The sequence below is a fragment of the Toxorhynchites rutilus genome, chromosome 3 (genome assembly GCF_029784135.1).
Source record: "Toxorhynchites rutilus septentrionalis strain SRP chromosome 3, ASM2978413v1, whole genome shotgun sequence".
Lineage (NCBI taxonomy): Eukaryota > Metazoa > Arthropoda > Insecta > Diptera > Culicidae > Toxorhynchites > Toxorhynchites rutilus.
The window spans coordinates 278,390,280-278,405,214 of NC_073746.1; the positions used below are offsets into that span (position 1 = coordinate 278,390,280).

Below are 14,935 nucleotides of genomic sequence, written 5' to 3' on the forward strand. Positions count from 1 at the left end.
CTGAACGGGATAGGCGGGTAATAGTTAGAACAGCTTCGAATACCTCAAAATCGCCAAATCGCCTCAAAATCGCTTATGCAATAAAGCAATATTTGAATTTAACAATTGACAATTCGGGTGACAATTCGTCAAGTACTGGTAAAAAGTCCTCAAATTAAGAAGGCTTAAAAGGTTAAAGTTCCTAATCTTACACCATCTCACATCGGAAGACGTCTGAGTTTTTCCAAAGTTCACATAAACCGACAGTGGAGTATGGTATGTTATGACAATGAATAATCCCAAAAGAATACATTTTACTAAATACCGTTACGAAAAGCTCTTCAATTTATTTGTTATCTTCACTTACGATAAAAAGTTCCATTTGGATGGTCCTGATGGTTTCAACGGGAACAGGAATAATTGTTTTTCAACCAATTTCGTGGGGGCTCGTGCATGGTTTGGGCTAGATTCTGTGCAACCGGAAAGCTCAAAATAGCTCTCACATTATTCAAGGATTACATACATGCTCTGGAATCCTATCTCCTACCGTTGTTTTGTGTAGATATCGTCGCACACGTCACATTCCAGCGAAACAATGTTACTACTCATACAAACAAGGAAACTAAGCAATCGATTAAGGACCAAAAACTGATTTTTTTGGACTAGCCGGCTCGCTCTCCAGACTTGAATCCTGTTGAAAATCTTAAGGATATCCTTGTACGCAGAATCTACACTGAGGAAAATCGGTACACCACGATTGAATAGTTCAAGGTCGCAATTTCGGAAACATGGAAAAATATCGAGAAATCCGTTCAGCAGAATTTGGTAAAGAGTATGCCACACGAATTTTCTAGATTACTAGCCGAAATGGCAACGTTGCCAATTATTGACATGTAAATCAGCCGATCGTTTTGAATTTTTCATTGATAATACTTATGAGTTTTCAAATGGTCTTATAGAAACTGGACAGCTAAAATTATCATATTTAAGCACAATAAATAAACAAACAACTCTTTTGAACGAAATTGATGTTAAGTATGCTTTATTCTAAGCATTCTACAATGTATGAATGTATCTTGTTGATATTCTAACTATTTGTGTTGCAACGAAATATAATCAGGGTGGTCTTATAGAAGTTGGACAGAGTGTATATCTGTACCTAACACTTTGATTGGGTTGAAATTCTCAATTTTAGAGAAATAAGGCAAACGTTTCAAAATCGCCGTGAAACGTGAAGTTGATGTGAAAACTTCACTGCACTGCAGACTAATGACCATCCCTTAATCTGAAAATTAATATCCATGAACAGCGTTGCTAACGTTATCGGTATTTATACTCTCAGTGAGGTTATAAGTTATAAGAGGTGTGTTATGAGAGATGTGTAGTGTGTACAATATCGGTTTATTTAATCTGATTTGGTGAGTGTTGTTTCGGTTTTTTCTAATTCCAGGCGTGTTATTTGGCATAAAAATCTCAACTAAGCACTAATAAAAATGACGCAAGTAATACTACGAAGTTCCTCTAGGAATGTTAGTGCCATTTAAGAAGAATAAGAAGTATGCGATGGTGACATACAAAGAAAATATTGTGTGAACTGATGAGCCGTTTGAATTATGATTTTAGATCGTTCACTGTTTATGGTAGTATGTCTACATCGCAATGAATTCCGAACCCATCAAACCACCAACAAATAATCCCACAAATTTTAAACTGTTTATAACATGTTGCCGATACCGGCTTCTGTTCTGTACATTTGAGATTTTTTTTTGTGTTGTAGTTTCCTGTATCGTAGAATCTTTGAAAAGAGTCAAATAGATTTTTATACTGTGTAACAAAACGGGTGAGTATTTAATGTTTGGAATCACGATAGTTGCTCATATTTTTTTCGAATTGACAGTTCCTTGAAATATTAAAATCTGTGTTTTCATACCATCATTTGTAGGAATGAGCAAACCTACCACTCAAAAAAACATTTAAAGAAAAAATATCATCGATCGGAGAATATATGTTTCAATGAAATCATGAAATACAAAGATCAAGCTTGTTACTCGGTGGGAATTCCACCATCTTCTACTCACACTGGTCTAGCCGGAGTTTGTGCTAGAGTCAATGCAAATGAGAAAGATTCTATGGGAGCAACAGAGAAAATACCACCTGAGATACGTTATCCTTTGGGAATTTTTTTTGTTCCTCTGCTGCACGAGTACCTTCTCGAAAGGCGGCTACGACTATTATGGTTGCATAAATCTGCTTGTGAATATTCTCGTTTGAAGATGATAACACAAGACAATGCTGTTTTAATATAATCGAGAGGCAATTATTCCAATGTGGGTTCCGATCTAACCATTGATCTAAATCACTCGAATGAAATTCCATAGCTTCCAGATGGATTGTGATTACCGGCGATGGCACCGAAGCATTCTTGCCGTTCCGGAGAATAATCTTTTATCTTAAATCGATTGAAGTACATCATATCTTGTGTATTGTGGTGTTGATGTGGCTTATCAACGATCAATTCAAACATTCTCTAATAAGAATGGTGGCACATTGAAATGAAATCAATAATTCTACTGCGGATTCAGATTTTATCAAGATAAAATAATTATTCATGTTTTTAATTCAAAATCATTTCCCTAACGGTTACAAATTGCTACACGCGTATCCAAGCTCCAATCTTCAATCGAACCCAAAATGAGCATCCTCCGTCCAAGCATTTGATCCGCCCGGATTAGCCCCGACGGCACCAGCATTCATCATTTCAACTTTCCGAGCAGGTGGATTTCAGTTTCATTCCATTTTTGCCTCTTGCAGAATGGCTTTGCTAGCAAGCAAATCGTGAGAATCATTCGTCTTCTTATCGATAATCTCAAATTATACTGCCCTTTGTATGCGTTTAGCTTCTGCCAACGGCGGCATAAAAAGGGACATGGACCGAGTGGGCGTTGATTCCCCGCTTCACACGACTCCCACCATCGTCACAGAGTGTATTGTCAGCATGCTGGAGATTATCGTGATTCGGAAAGCAAAATACGATTTTCCTTTTGGGAAGGAATAGAGGCACAAAATAAATATTAGGCGAATTCGGTCCCGTGATGTAGATAGAATTTGATACTGATAGTGCTCGCCATATTGTTAACATGTCCAACCTTTGCAAAATTGGACCGTCCCGAGAAGCGGTTCGGATTACCAAATCCCAACAGAAGTGGGTTCTACAAGCTGAGCGATTGGCCTTGAAATTTGCCAACATTCAATTGAACTGATACTTTATGTTGTGGTTTTGCTTTTGACTAGACCGATTCAGATGATCGACATATCAAATTAAAGCCAATCACCAAAACAGGAAAAAAATAATGATTCAAACCATCGAACCATCGGTTAACTTTGAAAAATCATAATTCAAAACGAAAAAAACTCTGGTTTCGACATCCTCAGCCTTCCAGAAAAAATATAAAAAAATATATCCCGAGGCTATGAAAACATTAAAAAAACGAATACAATCAATAATAACGAGAGCAGGATTCGAATTTTCTGCAGGTATTGTATTTTTTTAAAATGAGAAGCTTTAATTTGATATGTCGATCATCTGAATCGGTCTAGTAGGTTAAGGTTAAAAGGATTTTTGAAAAAAGTCATTTTTGGAAAAAAAAATTGGTGGGTTATATTTATGATATAACCGCAAGGTTGACGTGGTACTACCTTATCTTAGTAATCATTTGTTTGTGTTGATTAAAATTTTGATTGAATGAAACAATTTCCGAATTCAATTGAATTTAATATATTTACTTTGTGAGTAAAAAGATTGTATAATGCCATGTAAGGTCAATTCATCCAATAGATTTTTCTTCGTTACAAGTAAATTTAATGACAGTCCTTTTATGTTTGGTATGATGACATCTTGGTTTTGATGTCTCTGTTAGGCCTGACCTGCATTTGCAATGCCAATTTCCTCAGACACCCTGGTTCTGAAGTCTGTGTTAGGGGAACACATTTCAGTCGGAACGAAAATGCCCCCGACTTGTATGTATTTGCAATGTCAATTTCCCCACGATCCATGGACTTGAAGTCTGTGTTAGGGAAACATATTTCAGTCGGAACAAAAGCTCCCCCGACTTTCATGTATTTGCAATGCCGATTTCTCTAACGCTGCTTGGTTTTGAAGTCTGTGTTTGGGAACACATTTCGGTGCGAACAAAAGTCCCCATACTTTCATGTGTTTGCAATGCCGATTTCCCCAAGGCTGCTTGGTTTTGATGGCTGTGTTGGGAAAACCGTAAATCGGGCCAATCAAAACGAGCTAGTTAGGGCGTTTAAATAACGCTTAACATTTTACAGTTAATCAATTAATTATCCAATGAAAAATAACATTTTATTAATTGCGATAGAAGCGTAGAGATATTACGTATCAATTGATTTCCGCGATCCAGTAAGAAATGTTCGAGTTATAAGCATTCGGAATCTTTCATTTTTTTTTGTTCTATGTTTAGATTTTCATTTTACCCCCAAATACTCCGGTTAGACGTAGTCCCACATCAAAAAAAAAAAAAGAGGAAAAAGTTGATTTTTCGGACAACACTAAAATGGAAATGGTCACCCCAATGAATAAAATTAAAAAAAACGGGTCAAATGTTTTGCGATAAAGAACAAAACTACCAATTTTAACGAAAATCTGAGATATCGGTTTGGCTGATAATATATATGCTATTTCAATTAAGATCACTTTGAGCGAGTTAAACCGGAGACACATTGCAAATAAGCTTTTCGTCTAGTTTGCCAAATAGACGGCCCAGACCGAGATGAATATAGAAAACACTTTCCAACTTAATTTGGTGTAATAGTGAGGTGCAGTGTCTTAGAATATCAACAAATATTCACGAGTAACGAATATGATTTTGTTCCAGTGCAAATGACTTTTTTTCAGCTTGAAACACACTGCCCTCATTATATTGATGACAATAACAAACGAGTTCATTTTGTTCATATCGCTGTTGCATGAACAAATTTGCTATAATGAATGAATGCGATATTGAGTGGGGTTCATAACTTCGCTGTTATTTATACTTTGGATATCAAAAGCAACAAATTGATATTCATCACATCCGAAACGATATTCGTTCTGGCAGTGAATTTAAGTTCAAAATAAATTTTATTTGGCGAGACGGTAGCAACGGCATATGTAGAATGGATACAACGAGTGGTTTTAGCTACCGTCAAGCCATTAGCAATATCGGGAATTTCATAAGGTATTTCCGAATACGGCATCCGGCAGCTGCAAAACCCAACCGCACACAGCAGCCTCAGGTTAGAAGTTAACAACAGCTGATATTTATTTGGCTGAATTGATATTCAGTTCTGACGTTTCCGATAATCAAGAAGAAAATGACACTGGGTGGAAAAAATAAACATCAAAACATATTGAAGGACAAAAGTTCACTTGCTCATATTCACTGGTTGCATGGATCTGTCATTTTAATGTTCGTTTGGAATATATGGGTTTTCGATGCAACCTAGCCCGACAATCTAGCTGATATATATATATATATATATATATATATATATATATATATATATATATATATATATATATAGATAGATTTACTCAACAGCACCAGCTATGTGTATAGCGTGGACCTAAAATAGTAATCCCAATATAGATTTTTTTTTTTTTTTTATTAATCCGTTTATTTTTACAGGCTCAGTTACATAAGTTTAATGGAGCCAAACTCTTAACTATATTTCAACTAGCATATATCAACATGTTGTTTCCTTAATTCTATGGTTAATGAAATAGGAAACCGATTACTCGCGGTCGACTCGAGTTTAGAAGGGTGACACATTTTCATTAGGAAAAGGATGGGATGTAAGGAGATGTGTGTTTACACTCGCACTCACATTCACATTCACATTCTCATTCACACTGACACTTCACACTCAATTCTTAAAACTATCCTTACATCTAATATGTATTTACAATTTAACTTATTCTAATGTTAGTAGGAAGGGAACCGATAGCTCGCGAAGGACGAAAAGGAGGGGAAAAGGATGTATAAACAATCACACTCGAAGATCGATAGCTTTAAGGAAAACATATATTTGGGACATGTAATCAAGGTCTAACCGAGCCAACACATCTCTCACCGGCACATTGGACTGCTTTCCTCCAGCCCGAAGGGAGTTTTCTAAATTCGATCTGGCGACAAGATACAACTCGCACGACCAAACAACGTGTTCGATATCGTGGTAACCATGGCCACAACCGCAGAGATTGCTGTCGGCAAGATTAAAACGAAAAAGCAGCGCGTCTAACGAACAGTGATTGGACATGAGTCGGGAGAAGGTGCGAATAAAGTCCCGACTCAATTCCAGACTTTTGAACCACGGATTGAGGCTAACCTTAGGGATAATTGAGTGGAGCCACCGGCCCAATTCATCTTCGTTCCATTTGCGTTGCCAGTTAACGATGGTATTTTTACGAACTAAAGAATAAAATTCATTGAAGGCGATTTGACGCTGATAAATTTCGCCTTCAATTGCACCTACCTTTGCTAATGAGTCAGCCCTCTCATTACCCGGAATTGAGCAATGTGAAGGGACCCAGACAAAGGTAATGACATAACAGCGTCTGGATAAAGCACTCAAAATTTCTCGTATTCTCTCAAGGAAGTACGGCGAGTGCTTTTCCGGCCTCACTGAACGGATAGCTTCGACAGAGCTAAGACTATCCGTTACAATGTGATAGTGTTCAACAGGTCGTGAGGCGACGCTGTCCAGCGCCCAGTGTATTGCTGCCAATTCAGCAATATACACTGAGCAAGGATACTGAAGACTGTGTGAGGTGCTAAAAAATTTGTTGAACACTCCAAATCCTGTGGACTCATTCATAGAGGACCCATCAGTAAAGTACATATTATCACAATTGACACGCCCATACTTTGCTTCGAAAATCGTAGGAACGATCCCCGATCGATGATAATCTGGAATTCCATGGATATCCTGCATCATGGACAGATCAAAATGCACAGAGGAATTGATGTAGTCAGGAAAACAAACACGGTTGGGAATATACGAAGAAGGATCAACCTGCATGGAGACGAATTCATGATATGAGCTCATGAATCCAGAATGAAAATTTAGCTCGATCAGCTGCTCAAAATTTCCGATCACCAATGGGTTCATAACCTTACACCGAATGAAGAACCGAAGAGATAATAAATTGAAGCGATCTTTTAGTGGGAGTACGCCTGCCAAAACCTCGAGACTCATGGTATGCGTTGAGGGCATACATCCCAACGCAATACGGAGACAAAGATACTGAATTCGCTCGAGTTTAATGAGGTGTGTTTTGGCAGCTGATTGAAAACAGAAACTGCCATACTCCATCACTGAGAGAATAGTTGTTCGATACAACATTAGAAGATCTTCGGGATGGGCTCCCCACCAGGTGCCGGTAATTGTACGGAGAAAGTTTATTCTTTGTTGGCATTTTTTACTCAGATACCTAATATGGGCCCCCCAAGTACATTTGGAGTCGAACCAGACCCCAAGATACTTGAATGACATAGCATGAGTGATCGGTTTACCCAAAAGTTGAAGCTTTGGTTTTGCTGGTCTATGCTTCCTAGAAAAAACCACCATCTCTGTTTTCTCCGTGGAGAATTCGATCCCTAGCCCAATGGCCCAGGTTGAAAAATTGTTCAAAGTATCTTGTAAGGGTCCTTGCAGTTCGGATTCGTTTGATCCTACGACAGACACCACTCCATCATCTGCAAGTTGTCTTAGGTTGCAATTTTGTGTAAGGCAATTGTCGATGTCGCTTACATAGAAGTTGTACAAAAGGGGGCTTAAACATGAGCCCTGGGGGAGTCCCATGTAGGAGACCCGACTTACTGTCGAATCCCCGTGAGAAAAATTCAAATGTTTCTCACAAAGCAAGTTATATAACATATTATTCAATAGAGGCGGCAGACCCCGAGAGTGTAATTTGTCTGACAGGACCTCTATTGAAACAGAATCAAAGGCCCCCTTTATGTCCAAGAATACTGAAGCCATTTGTTTTTTTTCGGCGTAAGCCAATTGAATTTCTGAAGAAAGCAACGCAAGACAATCATTCGTCCCCTTGCCCCTGCGGAACCCGTATTGTGTATCTGAGAGTAAGCCATTTGTTTCAACCCATCGATCAAGGCGAAACAAGATCATTTTCTCCAACAATTTCCGTATACAAGACAGCATTGCTATTGGGCGGTACGAATTGAAGTCGGACGCGGGTTTTCCGGGTTTTTGAATAGCTATAACTCGTACTTGTCTCCAATCATCTGGAACAATATTATGCTCCAGAAACCGATTGAATAAGTTCAACAAGCGATGTTTCGCCACATCAGGGAGATTTTTCAGCAAGTTGAACTTAATTCTATCCGATCCCGGAGCAGAATTGTTACATGAAAGGAGAGCAAGAGAGAATTCTACCATCGAAAACTCGGAATCAAGATCGCACCTATCTTGTGGTATATCTCGAACAAATTTTTGCACAGGAGCGGAATCAGGACAAACCTTTCGTGCAAAATTAAAGATCCATCGATGTGAATATTCCTCGCTTTCATTGGATGAAGAGCGATTTCTCATGTTTCGAGCCACTTTGTAGCGTGGTACTGGTTTCGACATTTGGAAGCCCCTCGTTTAGTTATTTTGAAGTTCAGATTCTACACCAGCTCACTTGTGTGAATCGGAGCCTCTCTCTTCTTTCAATGTATTGGATGTAAGGCAACGCGAGTGCCGCTCCTCTTTTTAGATTTGAGCAACTTGGCATAATGGGTGCTGGATGTGATTCGACGGCTGTGTTTTAGCCAAGACACCCAAATACCAATACACCCGAAAGACTCATGCTTTCCTTTTTTCATTTTTTTCGTTTGGATATTTCCCCCAAATAGCAGAGTCTTTCGGCGGAGGTTTTCTTGTTCTTGGAACCTCAAAAACCCGGCAAGCGATTCGATTTGAACTGCGCTCGGGAGGTTAAAGGTGATCGCCCGAGAATATTTGAATATGAGACCGATGTAGGGACAAGGGAACTTGGCATGACTTGCGTGATTATTAACTTCGTTAATAATTACGCAGTTCCGGTCCTATTGATTAGTACGCTGATCTGAGGACTAAAAATTATGTTCTTCCATTTCAACGTGGACCGTGGAAGAGGTCGGAGTGGTGTTATTTTCTTGAACCGCGAATTTCACAAAAGGTAGTTGGTGTTTTAATTATCGCGAGTTAGTTGTGCTCATTAGTGTTCTTTTTAGCTGGATAGTCGATAGATTTAGGCAAAGTTGAAGTTGTACCCTCCCGTGCATCCGTTAAATACATCCGGAGGTAAGAATGGCATTGTGGTTTGGCTCATGTGGCGTAATTTTGAATGGTTCTTGTGTGTGCTTTTCGTGTAACCTCTTTAGGAAGCGCCGCTACTGACCCCACGGAGTCAACGTTGGAATTGACCAAAAATCCAGCCAAGGCTCAAACCTTTCCGCCTGGTTCGAAGACTGCGCTGCGCGAACAATACTGGCAGCCGCAACAGGCGTAAACCGGAAGTTAGGACCGCTCATCGCACGCCCAGCTAGGAGTAGAACCCGTCGACGTAGCGAATCACATAAATCCATGGTAGTGAGTACCTTTTTTCCTTATCCATTATTAACATGCGCATGTAGGATAAGTGATATTGAGCAAAACGCTATAAATAGCTACTAACCACGAAAGCCACACAATTCAAAGCCATACACACACAAATAATGCATGCAGTGGAGAGCTCACTCCATATGACTGTGTAATTTCAATCGCTATAAGCGAAGCCATTCATGAATAGCCTAACGGAGTAAATAGCAAGCGCGCCGTCTTCTCAACCTAGATGTGATGAGATCGAGACTTGGGAGGAAAATTAGAGTAGAGTAATGAAATTTGATTAATGTTCTTAGAGTAAATAAATTTTCTATGTTGATGGATGTTCTTTCCTGATTGACTAAATGTTCAATGTAGAAGAGAAGTGTTGATGAAGCTAATTGATTTAAGTGATTGAGAATGTTGTGAGAGATGTTTTGATATTTAATGTAGTGTAAAATAAACTTTTCCGTTCGATTTATATGTTAAGGTCTAAGAAACAAATGTGTATTTACTGGCTCGCGGTGGCCTAAACACCGACGAACCCGTTCACTCTTCTTTTTGTGTTAATTAGGTCACGAGTCAGGGTGGAGACTCCTTTTTTTGTTTACTTCCACTCTCACTCCTACGCTCCGAAGCGAGCTCTGAAGTTGAGGGGAAGATCATTATTAGTAGGTCCAGTGAGGAGACCTCAGCATAAGTGGTAGTCAGTGGGATCGACCCAGACTTCCTTGTGTCTGCATTACGTCTCGTGGACAAACGATATCGCGGGTTCTCCCGAGAGTGCAGGAAAAAAGTCGCGAAGCTAACCGGGTTGGTGAGGAGAAAAGGACAAACCCGCCCTCAGTGGGTGTCTCATTGCCGGGCAAGGAAAATAACACGGCGGTCGGTCTCCCTCACGGGAGTGGCGCTTAAGCCGACCGCTTATCTGCGCAAATTCCCCGGTAGCGACGGGCTCGCGCGCTCCCCCGGCGTCGCGGGTTACATTTGGCGCCCAACGTGGGGCCAAATGTAACACATAAATTAAAAAAAAAAAAAAAAAAAAAAAAAAAAAACAAACTTCACTGACCAAACCATCGCTCCGGTTTGTTTACTTCTTAAACACTGTTTAGTTGGCAATAGCTTGAGTGACTTGTGTGAGTGTATTGGGAGAATGAGTGTACATCGCTTGTAAGCGAGGGGTGCGTGAATGTGTGATTGGTTGATTATTTAGTTTTGTTTTGTGATTTTGTTAGGAAAAAGGTCATCTCATCGTTGGAGCATGCCAACGATTGAGAATGGCGAACTTTAAGATTTTTCTTCGGTGGAAGCACGCAATCTTTGGAGTTTCCAAAGTAGCTTCCATATCCGAAGAAATTTCGGGCTAATTTAAGAGGGATATTGTTTTCATTCCTTTTTACTCGGGTAAAGTTCTGAGGTCGGAATGAACAATATTCATCGAGTTATTTTTTCGACGTAGGTCGATAGTACGTTTTTTTTTACATCTCCAGAAATACTTCTATTAATGAGAAGTGGAGGATGTAAGGATTTTAGTTATAGTTTTGGGTAATTTTGAGTATATTTTTTCTTCATTTTGTGTGAATAGGATTGTCAACTAATAGTAGTTCTTGAAGGTCAGATCGATTGATGTATTTTCGAGTTTTTCTTGTTTCTCAGTTCAGTAGTTAGTTAGTTGCTGTAATGCCAGTAATTTTTGATGGGCGTTTAGAGTTAACCTTTTACAGTGGTTCGCATGACATTTCGCTGGAGACCGGAGCTGTAAAGCGTTGATGGTCAGTTACAGACAGATTACCCGATCTGATACTGGAGATAGAGGATGAGTCAATTCAGTTTGACGATGACCACATATGACCCCGAAAATGTTAGTGAACATTCTGCGAAGGGAGACTCTATTTTCGCCTTCGAAAATTTGATTGGTTTATGCCAATCAAATTTTCGAAAATTCAGCAGGGAATGATGTAGCGTGGTACTGGTTTCGACATTTGGAAGCCCCTCGTTTAGTTATTTTGAAGTTCAGATTCTACACCAGCTCACTTGTGTGAATCGGAGCCTCTCTCTTCTTTCAATGTATTGGATGTAAGGCAACGCGAGTGCCGCTCCTCTTTTTAGATTTGAGCAACTTGGCATAATGGGTGCTGGATGTGATTCGACGGCTGTGTTTTAGCCAAGACACCCAAATACCAATACACCCGAAAGACTCATGCTTTCCTTTTTTCATTTTTTTCGTTTGGATATTTCCCCCAAATAGCAGAGTCTTTCGGCGGAGGTTTTCTTGTTCTTGGAACCTCAAAAACCCGGCAAGCGATTCGATTTGAACTGCGCTCGGGAGGTTAAAGGTGATCGCCCGAGAATATTTGAATATGAGACCGATGTAGGGACAAGGGAACTTGGCATGACTTGCGTGATTATTAACTTCGTTAATAATTACGCAGTTCCGGTCCTATTGATTAGTACGCTGATCTGAGGACTAAAAATTATGTTCTTCCATTTCAACGTGGACCGTGGAAGAGGTCGGAGTGGTGTTATTTTCTTGAACCGCGAATTTCACAAAAGGTAGTTGGTGTTTTAATTATCGCGAGTTAGTTGTGCTCATTAGTGTTCTTTTTAGCTGGATAGTCGATAGATTTAGGCAAAGTTGAAGTTGTACCCTCCCGTGCATCCGTTAAATACATCCGGAGGTAAGAATGGCATTGTGGTTTGGCTCATGTGGCGTAATTTTGAATGGTTCTTGTGTGTGCTTTTCGTGTAACCTCTTTAGGAAGCGCCGCTACTGACCCCACGGAGTCAACGTTGGAATTGACCAAAAATCCAGCCAAGGCTCAAACCTTTCCGCCTGGTTCGAAGACTGCGCTGCGCGAACAATACTGGCAGCCGCAACAGGCGTAAACCGGAAGTTAGGACCGCTCATCGCACGCCCAGCTAGGAGTAGAACCCGTCGACGTAGCGAATCACATAAATCCATGGTAGTGAGTACCTTTTTTCCTTATCCATTATTAACATGCGCATGTAGGATAAGTGATATTGAGCAAAACGCTATAAATAGCTACTAACCACGAAAGCCACACAATTCAAAGCCATACACACACAAATAATGCATGCAGTGGAGAGCTCACTCCATATGACTGTGTAATTTCAATCGCTATAAGCGAAGCCATTCATGAATAGCCTAACGGAGTAAATAGCAAGCGCGCCGTCTTCTCAACCTAGATGTGATGAGATCGAGACTTGGGAGGAAAATTAGAGTAGAGTAATGAAATTTGATTAATGTTCTTAGAGTAAATAAATTTTCTATGTTGATGGATGTTCTTTCCTGATTGACTAAATGTTCAATGTAGAAGAGAAGTGTTGATGAAGCTAATTGATTTAAGTGATTGAGAATGTTGTGAGAGATGTTTTGATATTTAATGTAGTGTAAAATAAACTTTTCCGTTCGATTTATATGTTAAGGTCTAAGAAACAAATGTGTATTTACTGGCTCGCGGTGGCCTAAACACCGACGAACCCGTTCACTCTTCTTTTTGTGTTAATTAGGTCACGAGTCAGGGTGGAGACTCCTTTTTTTGTTTACTTCCACTCTCACTCCTACGCTCCGAAGCGAGCTCTGAAGTTGAGGGGAAGATCATTATTAGTAGGTCCAGTGAGGAGACCTCAGCATAAGTGGTAGTCAGTGGGATCGACCCAGACTTCCTTGTGTCTGCATTACGTCTCGTGGACAAACGATATCGCGGGTTCTCCCGAGAGTGCAGGAAAAAAGTCGCGAAGCTAACCGGGTTGGTGAGGAGAAAAGGACAAACCCGCCCTCAGTGGGTGTCTCATTGCCGGGCAAGGAAAATAACACGGCGGTCGGTCTCCCTCACGGGAGTGGCGCTTAAGCCGACCGCTTATCTGCGCAAATTCCCCGGTAGCGACGGGCTCGCGCGCTCCCCCGGCGTCGCGGGTTACACTTTCCATAATTTTTTCATTGACGTTTCTCGTGACAAACCTCCCACGAAATTTCGCCAATAAGCACGTTTTTTCCCTTTGATCAAATTTTTGAACTGATTCTCAAGGGCTAAATACGTTTGAAAATTTTCAGGAGTACCACGTTTCCGAAAAGCTTTAAATGCATTCGATTTTTCTACATAAAGCTTGGAACATTGGCTATCCCACCATAGATTGGGAGGCCTTCGGAAAATGGTGGAACCTGGATTGGGTTTCGTTTGAGCGCGAACTGCGCTGTCATAGATCAAACGAGAAAGGAAGTTATACTCCTCCAATGGAGGTAAACCATCTCTGGAATTGATGGCTAGAGTAATCGCGTCCGCATATTTTTTCCAGTCAATGTGTCTTGTGAGGTCATATGCCATGTTTATAGATTCAGAAGAATTCGACCCAATGGTGATGGAAATTTTGATTGGCAAGTGATCACTACCGTTGGGGTCCTGGATTACATCCCACTTGCAATCTAACGATAGTGAATTCGAGCAAAGCGAGAGGTCAAGAGCACTTGGGTTAGCAGGAGGTTTAGGTACACGTGTTGTTTCCCCAGTGTTCAAAACGGTCATATTGAAGCTGTTACAAAGGTCATATATCAACAATGAACGATTGTCGTCGTACTGTTCCCCCCAGGCAGTTCCGTGAGAGTTGAAGTCTCCCAAGATCAATCGTGGCTCAGGAAGGAGTGAGCACATGTCAACAAGTTGCTTGCGGCTAACCGCAGCTCTCGGAGGCCAATACAAGCTGACAATACAGAGGTCTTTGCCTCTGATGTTTGCATGACAAGCAACAGCTTCGATCCCTCCAATAGGTGGAAGGTCAATTCGAAAAAATGAGTGGCACTTATTGATCCCCAATAGCACCCCTCCGTATCTGTCATCACGGTCCAAGCGTACAATATTGAAATCATGGAAAGCAATATAGATGAAAAAAGAAAAAAAAAGATGTCTGCTCCCTTACATACAAATATTTGAAAGCTTTTGAGACAGATGATGTTATTTGTTCATTTGGAGGCTTCAGGGCAAAGACATTTTTTTCTGTCGAACATGAAACGTTTTCTGCCAACGCTAGTTTGGGTGTAGTGTCGCAAAAACGTCAAAGTTTAAGTTTTTTAAAAACCGTGAACCCAAGGGTACATGAAACAAGTGGTTTAAAAAAAAAAGCCGAATATCTCCAAATTACGTGAAACGCCGAGGTATACTGTCAACTCGTTTTTTTTGTCAATACTGTCTTTTGACACTCGGACGTTTTTCCGTCTGAAAAGTCGATTTCTGACAAAAAATGTTTAATGAAATTTTATGACATTTGGCATCAATTTTTGTTTTAGAACTTCCGTTTGAGCCACCTCTTG

General features: G+C 40.3%; 1 long non-coding RNA gene across 3 annotated transcripts; it reads left to right on the plus strand.

Moving 5' to 3' along the window:
• Positions 1–8,616: 8,616 nt before the first annotated feature.
• On the plus strand, positions 8,617–13,533 carry LOC129779463 (uncharacterized). Of its 3 annotated transcripts, XR_008743665.1 has the most exons (4): positions 8,617–9,205; positions 9,261–9,330; positions 9,411–9,618; positions 12,368–13,533. It is a non-coding gene; the product is annotated as an uncharacterized LOC129779463 (long non-coding RNA). The 3 variants fall into 3 exon arrangements; XR_008743664.1 differs by having other exon boundaries at positions 9,261–9,618; XR_008743667.1 differs by lacking the exons at positions 8,617–9,205; positions 9,261–9,330; positions 9,411–9,618 and adding exons at positions 10,665–12,162; positions 12,218–12,287.
• The last annotated feature ends 1,402 nt before the right edge of the window (positions 13,534–14,935 follow it).